General features: G+C 40.0%; 1 protein-coding gene across 24 annotated transcripts in view; it reads left to right on the top strand.

Moving 5' to 3' along the window:
• The window catches only part of APBB2 (amyloid beta precursor protein binding family B member 2), a 408181-nt gene that overhangs the window by 58081 nt on the left and 333441 nt on the right, over positions 1-16659 (top strand). For all 24 annotated transcript variants that reach the window (XM_078003304.1, XM_078003321.1, XM_078003307.1 and 21 more), the window contains exon 2: positions 13003-13159. The gene's annotated coding sequence lies outside the window, so the exon portion shown is untranslated. The remainder of the gene's footprint in view (positions 1-13002; positions 13160-16659) is intronic.

Here is a 16659-nt window from a genome sequence, read left to right as displayed (position 1 = left end):
CTTGCCTCAGCCTCACAAAGTGCTGAGATTACAGGCGTGAGCCACCGTGCCGGTCTGATACTTGTTTCATTTGTTTGTTTGTTTATTTATTTATTTATTTTGAGACGGAGTCTCGCTCTGTTGCCCAGGCTGGAGTGCAGTGGCGTGACCTTGGCTCACTGCAAGCTCTGCCTCCCGGGTTCACGCCATTCTCCTGCCTCAGCCTCCTGAGTAGCTGGGACTACAGGCACCCACCAGCACGCCCGGCTAATTTTTTGTATTTTTAGTAGAGGCGGGGTTTCACCGTGTTAGCCAGGATGGTCTCCATCTCCTGACCTCATGATCCGCCCGCCTCGGCCTCCCAAAGTGCTGGGATTACAGGCGTGAGCCACCACGCTCAGCCCTGATCCTTGTTTTATAGAGGAGGAAACTGACTCAGAATATTAAGTGATGAATCTTAAGGTCACACAGATAAGGAACGTATTCAGGATTTGAACTCATTTCTCTCAGACTCAGAAGCCAGTGAACTTTCTGTAATACTTTGCTCCATCTTCTGTGAAAAAAAGTTGTGTACTCAGATTTATAGCAGACATTAACTTACAAATATAAGTTATTTTCACTGCTAGTGTCACATGAGGATTTCCCTTTGAATAAAATAAATAAAACAAAACACTGCTGAATGTTCTCCTGAAATGAAAGCAGAGAAATGAATGAGTGAATGAAGCTGGAAATGAATGAGTGAATGAAGCTGGACTGGCTATCGATACTTGGAGCACACGGAGATTCTTCCCCCATCCCCTGGTGAACTCTGATAATTTCCTTTATAGGAAGTCTGTTGGGGATTTTTCTTTTATGTTAAAAATGATATATTACAATATCTGGACCATAAAGTAGCAGTTTGTATTTTTAGCTACATTTATTTCTGACTTCTTTACTTATGATTTTTTTTCCCCTCAATTAGTTATACCTCTTTTTCTTCCTCCTGTTCTTCTCCTTTTCCTATTTTTGCACCCATTTTTTCTAGTAGAAGGTTTTGCTTGCAAATGTTACTTGATGGATAATGGATGTAATTTTTTAAAAATTCAGGGTTTTTTTTTTTTTTTTTTTTTTTAAGTCTCTGAGAACAATTCATAAAGCCTTATCTGTCAACTATGTGCTACTAAAATACAGGATGAACTTTCCAACAAATGTTATTATAATACTTGTGGTTCCATCTCCAGTTTGGCCATTATAGATGCCCTGAGGAAACAAACACAGGGGAAAAATAAGATAACGATCAAATTACTTATGATTTCACTTTTGTGGTTAGATAGATTTCTAGCTAGAGCTGGAGTTGCTTCTTAATTAAACAGGTATTTCAGGAGGGCCTGAAATCTGCCAAACCCTATACTAGTCTGTGACTTGATTTCACCTGTTGGTTGGGTGAATAGCTCCATTTCTGCTTTGAGTTGGTTTAAAAAATTCTTAGCAGCAGCTCTCAGCATAATTTATTAGGCAAGAGTTTAGGAATGTTATTCCATGAAAGCTGCTTTCCTGCATGCTTGACGGGTAGCACCATGTCTGCTTGACTGACTGTCTCGTCTGTCTGAGTAGTCTGTCTGGGTAGTATGTCTTTTGGAGTCTCTCTTATTTGTCCTCCTTTCTCCTTCCTTCTTTATTTTCTTGACTAGGTAGAAATAGTATTAAAGTTTACTTTTAAAAAGTGTTGAATAGATCAGAGTTTCCCATCAAGTTTCCTCTAGACCATCAGCATTAGAATCAATTGTGCTTGTTAAAGACACATAATCTTCTGCCCTGACCCGGAATCTGAATTTGAGAATTGCTGAATTACAGTTACCTGCGGTCACTATGTTATTTTAAAACTCTCAGTAGAATGTTCTGTTTCTGAATCAGAAGATAATCGCATTTTCCCCTGGAGTTAATGTACTCTGATTTAAAAAAAACAAAAACAAAAACAAAAAAACAGTTCCAAATAAGAATCCTGGAATTAGGTTTCAGAATTTGAGAAACTTTCATTAGACTTATTGAAACAAGAGTTGGTGTTTCATACACTGTGGATATCCTCGAGTTATTGTTAGTAAAATGTCAAATTACTTGACGTTTAAAAATAAACTTTAATGATGACCAAACCCATTAATTTTAAGTCTTTGTTCAAACTACTTATGATTTAAAATGAGTCACAGAGTTGCATCGGGTGGCCACACTGGGTAGAACTGGGTACTGACCTCTGCCAGTCAGCTGTGTAACTCCAGGCCCCAGGGTGCCCCCTCTGCCCAGCCAGGGATTGCATGGATATGCTGTGATCTCCCTTTTGGTTCTGATTGAGTTGGACCTTGTGGGAGGAGAAACATAGATGTTGACAGGTGAGCATGTATGTTGGAGAGAGAAAGTTTTATCTTGGCATAGGACTTTTAAAACACAAGGTAATTTTTAATCAGTTTTGGGACCAAAAAACACTGAATTTGGGGAAATATTGGTAGTGGAAAAATCCAAATTCTGTCAAAATGTCTAAAGAGGTTTATTCTGAACCAGTATAAGTGACTGTGGTCTAGGTTACATAATCTCAAGAGAGCCTGATAAAGTGTGCCTGAGAGGGTTGGGCTACAGCTTGGTTTTACACATTTCAGGGAGACAGGAATTGTAGGGTGAAATTATGGCATAGGACTTTTAAAATGAAGATGTGAAAGTTTACAGTCCGTAGAGAATAAAAATATAGAAGTTTAAAAGAAATGATTGGTAGTTTCTTTACTCATTCAGAAAAACAATGCCATATTTCCTAAAATTCCTGGTTATGGAAATGCAACCAGGAAATTGACTTCCTTAAGGCAAGGACCATCCTTTGTTGGACACATTTGATTTATTGTACTATTGCCAGGTACATTTGTGTTATTTTATAAATTCCAGTAGAAGCAGGTATAATGGTAGGAGCTGGGCAGAGCAGTATTTCCAGTCATATTTCTTATTAGAAGCCATCTCTATTGGAGGAAAAAAACAAGGCCTGCTGCCTCCAAAGGTTAATCAGTAATGGACATAATTCAAACAGCTGGAGAACTGAGGAGAAGTTGGAGTTTAGCAAATGATTTCTTGCATGTGCAATTGTGTTCCATTTCTCTCCATTCATTTATGGAGAGAATGATAAATGTATCAAGGGTGGTGAAGTATATAAAGAGCATTGTTTCTTAAATCTCAGTAATTTATGGACCTCTTTATTTAAAGGAAAAATTTCTCACAAATCCTCAGTAATAAATATTTTTATTATGAAGGAGCTTCAATATAAACTAGGTATAAACTCCTTATGCTTCTAGCTCTTACTTAACTGTAAAGCAGTGACAGATTTATAGAGCAAATTCAAACAAAACTACAAAACCAATAAAATTCAAATTAATATTAATTTATCATGACAGATATTTTGTTTCACTAAAATTAAACCCCTCCTCGAGAATGTGATTATGTTTCTGACAGCTGGAGTGCCAGTTCTTTTTAGATCTGCATGAAACTCAATTCCTCCATTTTCCTGTATTCTGTGCTTCCTTTGTATTAAAGCTCCTTCATTTAGCAAGAATGCAGGATTTAGGTTTTAATTCTGCCTCATTTATCTTGACTTGGCCTTGAAGATTAAGATTGTACTACTAGGTGCCAAGATGAGAAACATAAATGGAAGCCTACTTTTGATTGGTAAGATTTCAGGACTTGTTGCCTAGTTACAGATGAGATAGTAGAGGAAAGAGAAGGGTCACTGGTACCTGTAATTTTGGGTTGCAGATTTGGGTGAGAGTGAATGGTGCCATTTAGCAAAATGTGTAACAAAGGAGGAAAAGTAGGTTTTGGGAGAAGATGATTAGTTTGAGACTAATACTTCTTATTACCATTCAATATGGTAGACTGAATAACATACTTTTCCACTAAAGCATTATATTCTGGATAAAACATTTTTTAATGTACTTCTGAGACCACAAGAATTAAGACATCTCCAAAGTCTGTCACTTCAAGTAGATCAACCAAGCTTCAAAGGGTAAGGTAAAACCCAAGCTTTATGTGTAAGCCAATACAAAAGATAGGTTACCTGAAGAGCAAATGCTACAGGTTGAACATCCCTAATCTGAAAATCTAAAATTGAAAATACTGCAAAATTTGAAGCTTTTTGGGCACTGACATGAAACTCAAAGGAAGATGCTCATGATTTTTGGATTAGGAAGGCACAACCAGTATATATTCTATATAATATTCCAAAATTTGAAAATGTCTGAAATCCAAACAGTTCTGGTCCCAAGCATGGTGGATAAGGAATACTCCACCTATAATATCACCACTGTGGTTAGAGACTAAGGCTTGGGTCAGTGGCAAGATATAAGAGCCTGCATTCCCCCAGTACTTATTTGTGAGAGGAGCTAAAGTGGCTCTAGGAAGATAGTGCCCTTTGGCTTCTGGCAGAAGCAAGTGCAGATCCTTTCAGGCAGAAGGCATCTTCACTTTAGACCTTAGGACTTTCCTAACATCAACTAAATCAGCATTCAGAATCAAAGATCTCCAGTCCTACAAGAAAACAAGCCATCAGGAGTGCAAGTCATCAGAAACAAGTGAAGGCCGGGCGCGGTGGCTCACGCCTGTAATCCCAGCACTTTGGGAGGCCGAGGTGGGCAGATCACGAGGTCAGGAGATCAATACCATCCTGGCTAACACGGTGAAACCCCATCGCTACTAAAAATACAAAAAAATTAGCTGGGCGTGGTGGCGGGCACCTGTAGTCCCAGCTACTCGGGAGGCTGAGGCAGGAGAATCGCTTGAACCCAGGAGGTGGAGGTTGCAGTAAGCTGAGATCATGGCATTGCACTCCAGCTTGGACAACAGAATGAGACTGTCTCAAAAAACAAAAACAAATAAAAAACGGTGAGGAGGTGAGATGTTGTAGAAGTTCTTTCAGGATAAGGCATATGTGTTACTGAAATGAACATCAGCCTGTTATGTATGATAGGAGAAGCAATGAAAATTGCAGAGCCTTCGGGAATTATTTCTGTCACTATATCGGGGAAGGCTTCATGAAGGCAGTAATATTTGGACTGGACCTCGAGGAATGAAGAATTGACATATCAGAGTAGTAGGGCAGGGCAGTATAGATAGAAGGAGTGGCACTAATGACAGCATGGAATTGTGAAAAGGTGTTAGGTTTGGCAATAATTCCTAATGATCTGGACTTCACTGTTTCCAGCTTCTTTCTAGGTAGTCTAGTTTTGATGAAGGAACATTTATTCCCTAAGACTGCAAGCATGCCTTTTACTAATCTTAAGTTGGGAGGTAATCAAACTAACTATACACCTAGCTTGCTACTTCCCCAATGCTCTAAATAGACAACACTTAATACAGGTTTTTCACATCCTCTTGAGCTGCACAATTTATTGGTAAATTTGGGGATTTAAGTTCGGAAAACGTTAATGCCTATGGTGTATTAATAAGATGAGTAGTCATATATAACTTCCTTAGACTAGAGTGGAAGAAAGACTGTTAGCTTGCTAAAGTTCAACAGATCAGAATGCTAAGAAAATAAAGGACAGATAAGACGTGGATTAAAACCCCAGGCCCTTGATTTAAAAGCTGTGTAACACCAGTCAAGTCATTTGACCTTTTCATGCTCAAGTTTCTCCTTTTAAAAGAAGGCATAATAACACTTCCTACCTCAGGATGGGTGTGAAGATTAATGAAAAGCACTTAGCAAAAACAGTTGCCCATTATTATAATAAAAATATTCCAATGCTTTTTCTCATTAAGTAAATACAGTAAATCAGTGGTTCCCAACCATGGCTGTATTAGCATCATCTGGGAACAGTTGAAAAATGATGCAGAGTACTTGGGCTTTGTATTTTATGTAAGAACCCCAGTGTATTAGTCCATTTTCATACTAGTATGAAGAAATACCCGAGACTGGGTAATTTATAAGGAGAAAGAAGATTAATGGACTCACAGTTCCACATGGCTGAGGAGACCTCACAGTCATGGTGGAAAGCAAAGGAGGAGCAAAGGCACGTCTTACATCGTGTCAGGCAAGAGCGTGTGTGCAGGGGAATTGCTCTTTATAAAACCATCAGATCTTGTGAGACTTACTCACTATCATGAGAACAGCATGGGAAAAACTTGCCCCCATGATTCAATTACCTGCCACTGGGTCCCTCCCATGACACATGGGGATTATGAGAGCTACAATTCAAGATGAGATTTGGGTGGGGACACGGTCAAATCATATCACCCAGGTTTGGGAACCCTTGCTCTGGAGTTGGGTAACATCTTGGTCACTTTTACCTGGATAGTCATCCTTGCTATGCAATATTTTGAACATTGGCTTTTAGTATTGTTGAGTACGTGGATTTTCAGATTATTAGAGATTAATGTGTAGATCTTCATGTCTGTGCCTTCCCTTCTCTTTCTTTCTCCCCCCTTTCCTCAGCCCTTTCCCCTCTATCCCATATTGAATTTTTTGTACAGCAGGGCTGACATGTCCTGCACAGCTTAGTTCTGAGGACTTTTAATTAAATAAAACAGATTTTTTTTTTAAGAAAAGAAACTTTGCTGAGGCAGACTTTTGGCCTGTTAAAGTTGAACTTGAGTTTAGTTTCTAAAATAATTCAATTTTATTTTTTGACTCTTTAAAATAATGACTACAGGAAATACTTCTAAAATAATTGATATTCCCCTTGTTAAAACTGGGGTTATTACTGGATGAATTTCAGCATGTGTTCTTTTTTCTTGGGGTAACAAAAAGTGTCTGCGAGTGTTCCATTGTGTGCCAAAACACATAAATTGTATCCCTCAAACCTTAGAGCACCCTTCATATGGTGGTAGTTATTTGGTATACTGTAAAATGTGGCCTGGAGATTAAAATAAGAAAATTTTTTACTATATGCAGATTAGTTAGAATATTCCTTTTAACACTTTTGCATGGATACTTTGGTTAAAAAAAATAATTGTATTGAAGCAGACATAGCGTTGCTGCTTGTTTCTATTTCCTATATGTATTTTATATTTCCTACGGATGAAGAATGACCAAAATATCAGCCCCATTAAAGCAGAAAATTTTTTTAGTGCCAAATCTCCATCACCTAGCATGGTACCTGATACATAGTGATTGCTCGCTAAAAAAATGTACTAAATGAATGAGCTAACAAGCAGCCCAAATTAAAAAGGACACTATCACTTTTCACTGGTAAACTTCCTTCCAGAAGTATTGGGAACGTCACAATACCTGGTGTTTGTCTGCAATTCCAAGTATGTGCTGCCTGCATGTTCCTTTAGCCCCCTGAGCCTTCCCACAGATCACAGCTTCCCTTAGAGTCAGTCCATGCAGAAAGAGCTGTGGCTTAGTGTTCATAGTTGTATCCATAATGCCACGTCTAGCAGCATAGTGGTTTCTTAGTAAATATTTATTGGATGAATATATAGTGCTTTATAGTTTCGATAATGCTTTCATACTCAGTTTGAACGGTTGACAGCCCCATGAGGTTGGCCGATAGTATCATCCTAGTTTTATAGATGATGGAAGAGAGGTTAAAGAGGCTGTTAGTTATCCTCGGGTCATAAGTAGCAGACCTGGAACCACAACCTCTAAATCTGTTGATTTCTTCATCCCTTGTTTCAGAACCGCTTTAAAAACATTAGTGAACCTATTAATTAATTAATATTCCCCTTCCCCTAGTTGAAATCCTACAGGGAAAGTTACTACATGAACCCTTTTCCAAACTGCCCTATTGTCATCAGTCACAGACTTTGTTGGATGCCAGTTTGGGTTTTCATAGCAGTTCTTTTTTGGTTAACTGTGATAGATTCTTTTTGAAAAAAAAATTTTTAACGAGCCCTCATTCTTTCAAACAATTTATATTCTTCTTTCCCAGACGTTTTAACGTGTAAATTTATCAATACTGTAAATCTAAGTTTTATACTAAAAATATTCCAGTACTTTTTTTTTAAGTAAATTAATGCGGTAAATCAATGGTTCCCAAAATAAAACAGATTTTCACAGCCCCGAGAGGAGTGGGCTCCAGTGTGTTCCTTCTTGCCTCGTCTGCCTGGTCATTCTGGAATCAGGCTTGGGAAGAAGAGACCTTCCCTGTGACATTAGAAAAAACAAAAAAGGCTGGGCGCGGTGGCTCACACCTATAATTCTAGCACTTTGGGAGGCCGAGGCGGGCGGATCACAAGGTCAGGAGATCAAGATCATGGTGAAACCCTGTCTCTACTAAAAATACAAAAAATTAGCTGGGCGTGGTGGCCGGTGCCTATAGTCCCAGCTACTCAGGAGGCTGAGGCAGGAGAATGGCGTGAACCCGGGAGGCGGAGCTTGCAGTGAGCCGACATTGTGCCACTGCACTCCAGCCTGGGTGACAAAGCGAGACTCCGTCTCAAAAAAAAAAAAAAAAAAAGAAAAAACAAAAAAGGCTGAGGCAGGTGGATCACCTGAGGTCAGGAGTTTGAGACCAGCCTGGCCAACATGGTGAAAACTGTCTTTACTGAAAATACAAAATTAACCAGGTGTGTTGGCGGGCATCTGTAATCCCAGCCTACTTGGGTGGCTGAGGCAGGAGAATCGCTTGAACCCAGGAGGCGGAGGTTGCAGTGAACTGAGATTGCGCCACTGCACTCCAGTCTGGGAGATGAGCGAAACTCCGTCTCAAAAAAAAAAAAAAAAAAAATTCTGGCCAAACACTGAAGATCCTCAAATGGTGTCAGTGTCTGGGTGCACATTTTGCCAGAGCCATTCACTGAAGCCAAAGACCAACTGACATATGACCAAGGTTTTGAGTAAAAAAAGGATTTCACAATCTGTGAATCAAATCCAGTTCTCATTTTTGTTTAGTCTTCTATTGAGAAAGATAATTTAGTGACTTCAAGCTTTAATCTACTTTGTGATTCTTGGGTTACAGGTTATTTTATCAGACTGCTACATTTAAACTTACCCTCATTATCTTACAAATGACTTTAAGGTGTTACTGGAACAATACCCACAACAAAGCTGTGATTTCATTGTGAAATACCAACAAGACCCTGATTCCGTTTGCCTGCTGCGGACATTAATGTTTACTATTAGAATTGAGGCATCGAAGGGAATAAATAAACTGCTGACATTGTGTTGCCTTCAGGATCCAGCCATGGGAATATATGTTAGAGATTTGAGAAGTGGTTTTGGGTGGAGAAAAAGCATTTTGTTTTTTCCCCCAGCGCCTGACTTCTCAGTTGAGGCGGGACAGAGCCATTGTGTTTGTTCGAGCTCTCACAAAGCCAGATCACATCAGCCCAGGCCGCGGCTTTATGAGCAGCCTCACAGCTCATGCCTTTGTTGCCCTGATGCACAGTCGGGAAAGGATGACGAGAAGGGAGCTCAATAAAGACCTTTCAGGGATTGTTTCTGAGTTTGTCATTGCCATCTGTCCTCTCTCCCCTGGCTTTTCAGGCTATTCCCATTTTGTGAGACTGCTGGGTTTCTGATTAGTGTGGCGTGGACACCATAGGTAGATGCTGTGCAAAAAAGTAGAAGTAAGCAATGTTTCAAAGAAATAATCTTAACGAAAACAGAAAAAAAGCCTGCTCTTTCTCCAAGGCTGTGTGGACATAAGAGATGACGGATTAGGATTATTTTAATTATTAGTGACTGTATTGTTTTCTTTATTTCTTTTTCTGTAACAGGGTCTTGCTCTCTTGCCCAGGTTGGAGTGCAGTGGTGAGATCTCAGCTCACTGCAGCCTCAACCGCCCAGGATCAAGCAGTCCTCTCACTTCAGCCTCCTGAATAGCTGGACCACAGGCATGTGCCACCATGCCCAGCAATTTTTTTTTTTTTTTTTGAGACAGTCTCACTCTGTTGTCCAGGCTGGAGTATAGTGGTACTGTCTTAGCTCACTGTAATCTTCTCCTCCTGGATTCAAGCGATTTTCCTGCCTCAGCCACCTGAGTAGCTGGAATTACAGGCATGTGCCACATGCCTAGCTAATTTTTGTATTTTTAGTAGAGACAGGGTTTTGCCATGTTGGCCAGGCTGGTCTTGAACTCCTGGCCTCAAGTTATCTGCCAGCTTCAGCCTCCCAAAGTGCTAGGATTACAGCATGAGTCACTGTGCCTGGACTAATTTTTAAAATTTTTTGTAGAGATAGGGTCTCACTAGGTTGCCCAGGCTGATCTCGAACTCCTGGGCTCAAGCAATCCTCTCGTCTTGGCCTCCCAAAGTGCTAGGATTACAGGTATGAGTCACCGTGTCTGGCATCTCTTAATTTTTGAAACCACTAATGTCTTTCCTTTAAGACTTGGGTAATTTTGGAAGTAAGAGGCTGTACTTGATGCCTTCAGACACTTATTTATTATTTCTAACACTGGTGCATGCATCTTTCCTGTCTCTCACAGGTGGCTTGGTGCAGGTGTAGTTTTATCTTGTTGAAAGCCTTTTGTTCTTCTTTGAGCGGTGGGACTGTAGTGTTACTAACAGGGCCAGTGCTAGGACCAGAAAGCTTTCGGTATGATAGGCAGTTTCTGTTCAGGACACCTGCTGCCCAAGCACAGTGCACTCATTGTTTCTTCAGTTGAGCATGTTTTGGCAGAGCCTTGTCTTTTTTAGCCTAGGATTGAGTCTTCACTTTTTCTCCTGCATGCATTTCATTTTTGGTAGAATAAATTTCTGTCTCATTCTTCTGGTTTTGCTGGTATGAATTTAATACCTGCACACGATTTGTACAAATTTTATTTCCATGAGTGCATGCTGAAATGTCATAGTGGTGGAAAGAGCACTTGGTCAAAGTGGAGGCAAATGATCTCGACTCTCATTCCTGCTTTGCTGGCTGTGTGGCTGTGAGGGAAAGACATTTTACCTCTCTGGGCATGGGCTTCTTGGAGCAATGGGTTGCCAAGGCCCCTAGTGTAAAGATTCTGCCATTGTGTCTTGTGTTTTTCAGGATGCTAAGAGCATCAGAAATAAGTGTGCCGGGGTCATTAAAGGCCCTGCTCCTGTGAGTAGGTAACACCAGGAGACATTCTTTTACTAACTTATTTATTTAATTTATGTATTTGAGATAAGGTCTCACTCTGTCTCCCAGACTGACGTATTGTAACGTGATCATGGCTCACTGCAGCCCTGACTTCCCGGGCTGTAGTGACCTTCCCACCTCAGCTTCCTAAATAGCTGGGCCTATAGGCATGTGCCAACATGTCCGGCTGATTTTTAAAATTTTTGTAGAGACAAGGCCTCTCTTTGTTGCCCAGGCTGGTCTTGAACGCCTGGGCTCAAGTGATCCTCTGGCCTCAGCCTCCCGGAGTGCTGGGATGACAGGCTGTGAGCCACCGTGCCCAGCCTGTTCTTTTAACTAAGTGACAGTTTTATGGCATGGCCAGTGATAGAGAAGTTTGGATGCGATAGGTAAGGGAGGGAAACAACTATGGTTCTCTGTCTGTGACAAGTTTGCAGAGTAGAAAAGAATTTTTTATTTCTAGGAAAGTGTTGTTCATCCCTGGAAGTGTTACTGGATACTTGAGTTTTGAATGTGTAAATTAAGAACTTCTGTGATCAGATAAATACTTCTTCATTTGTTAACTCTATTCAGATAAGAGGCAGACCAAAGATCAGACTAATATAGCATAGATACCCCATTTCTGATTTGTATTCCTGCAGTCTTAAACCCCTTATTTAAAAATGTTCTTAATTCTACAGGCAATACATGTTAATTGTAGAAAATTTGGAAAATACCAGAAAGAAAATACAAATAGCTTCCCAGTCCATAACCCAAAAGTGCTGTTGTTCACCCTTAGGTGTCTTTAGATTGTATGTACTCAGTTTGTAGAACAAAATTGGGACCATACCATACATATATAACTTGATATCTTGCTTTTTTCCTGCTGTGTTCCTTTTGAGATGATTTTTGGGACTGAGGTTTCAATTGAAGGTAGAGATTAATGTAATATTATGCTTGGCACACTTGTGACAAGGACTGTTTTGATTTACAGAAATAGAACTGTGGGCCCAGTATCTGAAAATAACATTTGTCCTGTCCCCTCTTGAATAGGCTTTCAATATTTGGCATATACAGATGTTGTCATAACTGTTACTATAATTAACAAATGAAGACTTCTTAATCTATTAGCTCTTATTGTTCACTAATTGCTTTCATAAGATTCCCTCATTGAGTTTTCTGTGCCAGAATTGCTAGCTGTGCCATCAGTGAGCATACGTTATATCAACACTGTTTTTCTGGAAGCCCTGATTCCTCTAGCTAAAGCATGGTAGCGCCTGTGAGCTAGGCCACGTGTTTGGCAGCAGGATAGTTAAGGGATTCCTTTTGCCCAGTTATATTATACGTTTGATAATATTTGGATTTACTTGTTGAATATTGGTTTCATATATAATTTCCTCTATTAGGAAATGAAAGATTATTCCTTTCCCCTTTGGATTATGTAACCTATAAAATTTTCTGTTACACCATTCACATTGCAATGTAAATATATTCTAAATCCTGAATCACATTAGAATTTTTTTGTAGCCCCCACTTCTGTGTCTTTTTGTGGTGCCCTTTGAAGTCCTGTAATGTTTTATATTTGAGATTAAATCTGGGTTTCGCTTTACTTTTTAAAGCATATTGAGCAATTTAATTTTCTGTTTGAGTTCCTAAGGGGAATGATTCCAGCCCTCTGTGTCCCAAGAATTTAGACTGAGCCCTGCCAGAACATTCCTGTGGTTTTCCACGGGGCAGATCAGTGTGTTCATGAAATTTTAGTTGTAGCTTGTGTTTTCCATGGTTAATTAAAACATCTGGCTTTTCAGTTTCCCACAAACAGAGCATGATCACTAGGCCAAACCTTTTCAATAAATGATTAAATATTTCAGTCCTCCTCTCAGAATAGCCCACACTTGTCTTTAGGATACCTTGTAAGCTGTTGTCTCTGTTTATAATGAGTTTGAATATTGGGAACGTTTTTGAGGTTATCCTGCCAAATACGTGCCCTGAGAGAGAGAAAGTTGGTGACTTTGAGTCCTTATAATGGCTTCTGGCCTTTGCCTCCCCAGGTTTGGAGTTGCTGTGGGTGAGCTGCTGCGGTTTGTAGCCAAGCATGCTGTGGTCGGATCTGCCCAGCCGTGGAACAGAAACATTTGCTGGATGGAAAATCCATAAAAGAAAGCTCCTGTGAAAAGCTGAGGCTGACAATAATTTAAGCAAAATCAGGTTGGTATAAGTAAGAGAGGCTGGATAAAGTGGATTGGGCCCGATAGGAAAAAGTTGTTTTGTTCCTTCCATGCGCATTTTGGAGACCACCCCAAATGATTATTTTCAGTTATTTATGAGAGTTCCAGCATGTGTAAATGGCAGATATATGCTGATGGCCTTTTGTGTATAGTGTCATGTTGTCTTCCTTTCCTTCTCCTTTGTCCCATCCTCTTTCTTATCTTCCTTTCCTCTCAGAAGAGAGGAGGACCTTGGCACAAATATTGGAAGAAGCCACAACCAGAAGCCACCTATGCCAACCTCAATGGTCTTAGCTTTATTTTGGGGAAAAAGTGGCGTCCAGCCTCATGGAGTTGCATTTGTAGTTTCAAAGACTTGCATTCATTTGTGTTTTTGAACTTTGAAGGGTGGGGCATGGAGACCTGCCATTTCTGCTGGGATAATTCTGGCTGTGAGCCTCCGGTCTGCTTGGCCAGATTTTATGTACTCTAATCTTTCCCCAAACAAAAGCCACCAACACATTCATCTTCTGCAGTGTGTGCATTTGGCATTAAGATACTTATATATGACAGGGGAAGAGAAATGTCCTGAAAAACATAGGTGTTTAAATAAATGCAAAATGCTCTCACTGTGGGCCAGGAGAATGAAACAGCATGGATAACCCCATATGAGGTAGAAAAGTGAAAATCAATCATTTTGAAAACATGTATTGTACAGGGACAGACATTGCAGACCATTTCTGTTGGACATTCGGTGGGTAAGTCAGCTTCCTACATAGGCAGCTGATAAATACTCCCTAGAAAGGAGTGAGTCACAGTCTTTCAGAATCTGTGAAGTAGTGAATGTCTGTTGACTTTGTCTACCCAGCATCCTTTTCCTCCATCTTTTAATAAATCATCCAGATTTTCCCTGGACAATTGCCATTGTCTCATTTTCACCCTATGTAGTTAGAGGAGGTGACCCTGCTGGCTCAGTTATGGGCATGTAACATAAGCATGGCCAGTGATATGGTTTGGCTGTGTCCCCACCCAAATCTCATCTTGAATTGTAACTCCCACAGTTCCCACATGTCATGGGAGGAGCCTGGTGGGAGGTGATTGAATTATGGGAGCAGGCTTTTCCTGTGCTGTTCTTGTGATAGAGAATGAGTCTCATGAGATCTGATGGTTTTAAAAACGGGAGTTTCCCCACACAAGCTCTCTCTTTTTTTGCCTGCGGCCATCCATGCAAGACATGACTAGCTCCTCCTTGCCTTCCACTATGATTGTGAGGCTTCCCCAGCCATGTGGAACTGTAAGTCCATTAAACCTCTTTCTTTTGTAAATTGCCCAGTCTCAGGTACAGCATGAAAACGGACTAAAGGGTCACAACTGTCTTTGGAGGGGCCATAGTATTCTCGTTGCAACTATTGAAGAAGTTTTGCCTTCTGTGTGTTTGTTAAGCTGGAGCTGCTAGTGGCAGTTTTGGCTATGACTTAGGGAAAACCTTACTGAAAATTAAGACAACACAGGAGAAATAAAAGCAGGGAGATGGAGGAAAAGCGATTGAGAGGAAGGGGAGAGAAGGGACACACACACAAATACACAGACATATATATATGTGTGTGTATATATATATATATTTTTTTTTTGACCTGCAATTCAGCAGTGCTTAAACCCAGCATCTCCTGTTCACTTTCCTGGCAGGTTGGCTAGTTCGTCTGAGTTAGGTGTCTGTCTCTTACATCCTAAGATTGGTGGTGCCTTCTAGGAGTGAGGTCTTAGTATAAAATGACTGTGATATAGTCCCTATCTTTAGGGGCTCATGGTCTAGGGCAGCAGTCCCCAACCTGTTTGGCATGAGGGACTAGTTTTGTGGAAGACAGTTTTTCCAAATGGCAGGTGTGGTGGCTGGGATGGTTTCAGGATGATTGAAGCATGTTACATTTATTGTGCGTTTTATTTCTATTATTATTACTACATTGTGGTCTATAATGAAATAATTTTTGCAGCTCACTATAATGTAGAATCAGTGGGAGCCCTGAGCTTGTTTTTCTGCAACTAGATGGTCCCATCTGGGGATGATGTGAGACAGTGGCAGATCATGAGGCATTAGATTCTCATAGGAAGCGTGCAACCTAGATCCCTGGCATGTGCCATTCACAGTAGGGTTCGCATTCCTATGAGAATCTAATGCTGCTACTGATCTGTCAGGGGGCGGAGCCCAGGAGGTAATGTGAGTGATGGGGAGCAGCTGTAAATGCAAATGAAGCTGTGCTCTTTAGCCCACTGCTCACCTCCTACTGTGCAGCCTGGTTCCTAACAGGCCACAGACTGGTACCAGGGACCCCTGGTGTAGGCGATAGGCCAAGTAAGTATTCACATGACTGACATGCAGTGTGACAATGTATCTCTAGAGGTAAGAACAAAGTTTTGTGGGAACAGAGATGGAATTAGGAATTCTTTTGGGTAGTAGACTAGCAGAGAGGGCTATCATTTAACAAGGTAGAAGAGGATTAAGTCTTAGGAACATTAAAAAACATTAAAAACATTAAAAAAAATATAATTCAATTACTTGCAGTTTTAGTCTAAAAGAAGGAAAGGTTTTCCAGAGCCGATAGTTGAAGTAAATTGCAGATAAGGAAGATAATTTCAGAGATTGGTAGTAGTAGAATCTTGTTTATTTACTCTGAATACAATTGTTTAAGGCCTAGCCAAATGAGAGGTTATTAGAAAGCTGTCTGGAGTTAATTTTAACCCGACAAGGTAACAGCTGCTGTTCTCACCAGAACCTCAGTCAGCTTTCTGTTCTAAGGAGAATTAAATGAATTTAAAGACTTATTTCCTCTTTTTAATGATAGAGTCTTCATTAATATTATATTTTGTAATTATACTGTTTTTTGGGGGAAATTTATGCAGCAAGTACAGACAGTTTCCATATGATTCCCACTGCCAGTTTCCTTTATCATTAATATCTTGCATTCGTGTGGTATATTTATTATAATTGATGAGCCAATATTGATATCATTACTAAAATCTATAGTTTATATTAGGTTCACTCTTTGTGTTGTATGTTCTATGAGCTTTCATAAATACATAACTTGTATTTCCATTACAGTATCATACAAAACAGTTTCACTGCCCTAAAATAATTGCATGTTCTACCTGTTCATTTCTTCTTCCTGAACCCCTGGCCACTACTCATCTTTTGCCCCATAGTTTTACTTTTTCCACAGTGTCATTTTGTTAGAATTATACAATAGCTAGACTTTTCAGATTGGCTTTGTCACTTACCAGTGTGCATTTAAGTTTCCTCCATGTCTTTTCATGAATTGATAGTTCATTTCTTTTAAAGCACTGAATAATATTCCATTATATCATTGTTCCACAGTTTATCCATTTACCTGTTGAAGGACATCTTGGTTGCTTCCAAGTTTTGGCAGTTATGAATAATACTGCTGGAAACATTCATTTGCAGGTTTTTATATGGATATATGGATAAGTTTTTAACTCATTTGAGTT

Source organism: Macaca mulatta, chromosome 5 (genome assembly GCF_049350105.2).
Source record: "Macaca mulatta isolate MMU2019108-1 chromosome 5, T2T-MMU8v2.0, whole genome shotgun sequence".
In the NCBI taxonomy this organism is placed as follows: Eukaryota; Metazoa; Chordata; class Mammalia; order Primates; family Cercopithecidae; genus Macaca; species Macaca mulatta.
The sequence above is the reverse complement of the archived record's forward strand: the minus strand, read 5'-3'. Positions and strand labels throughout refer to the sequence as shown.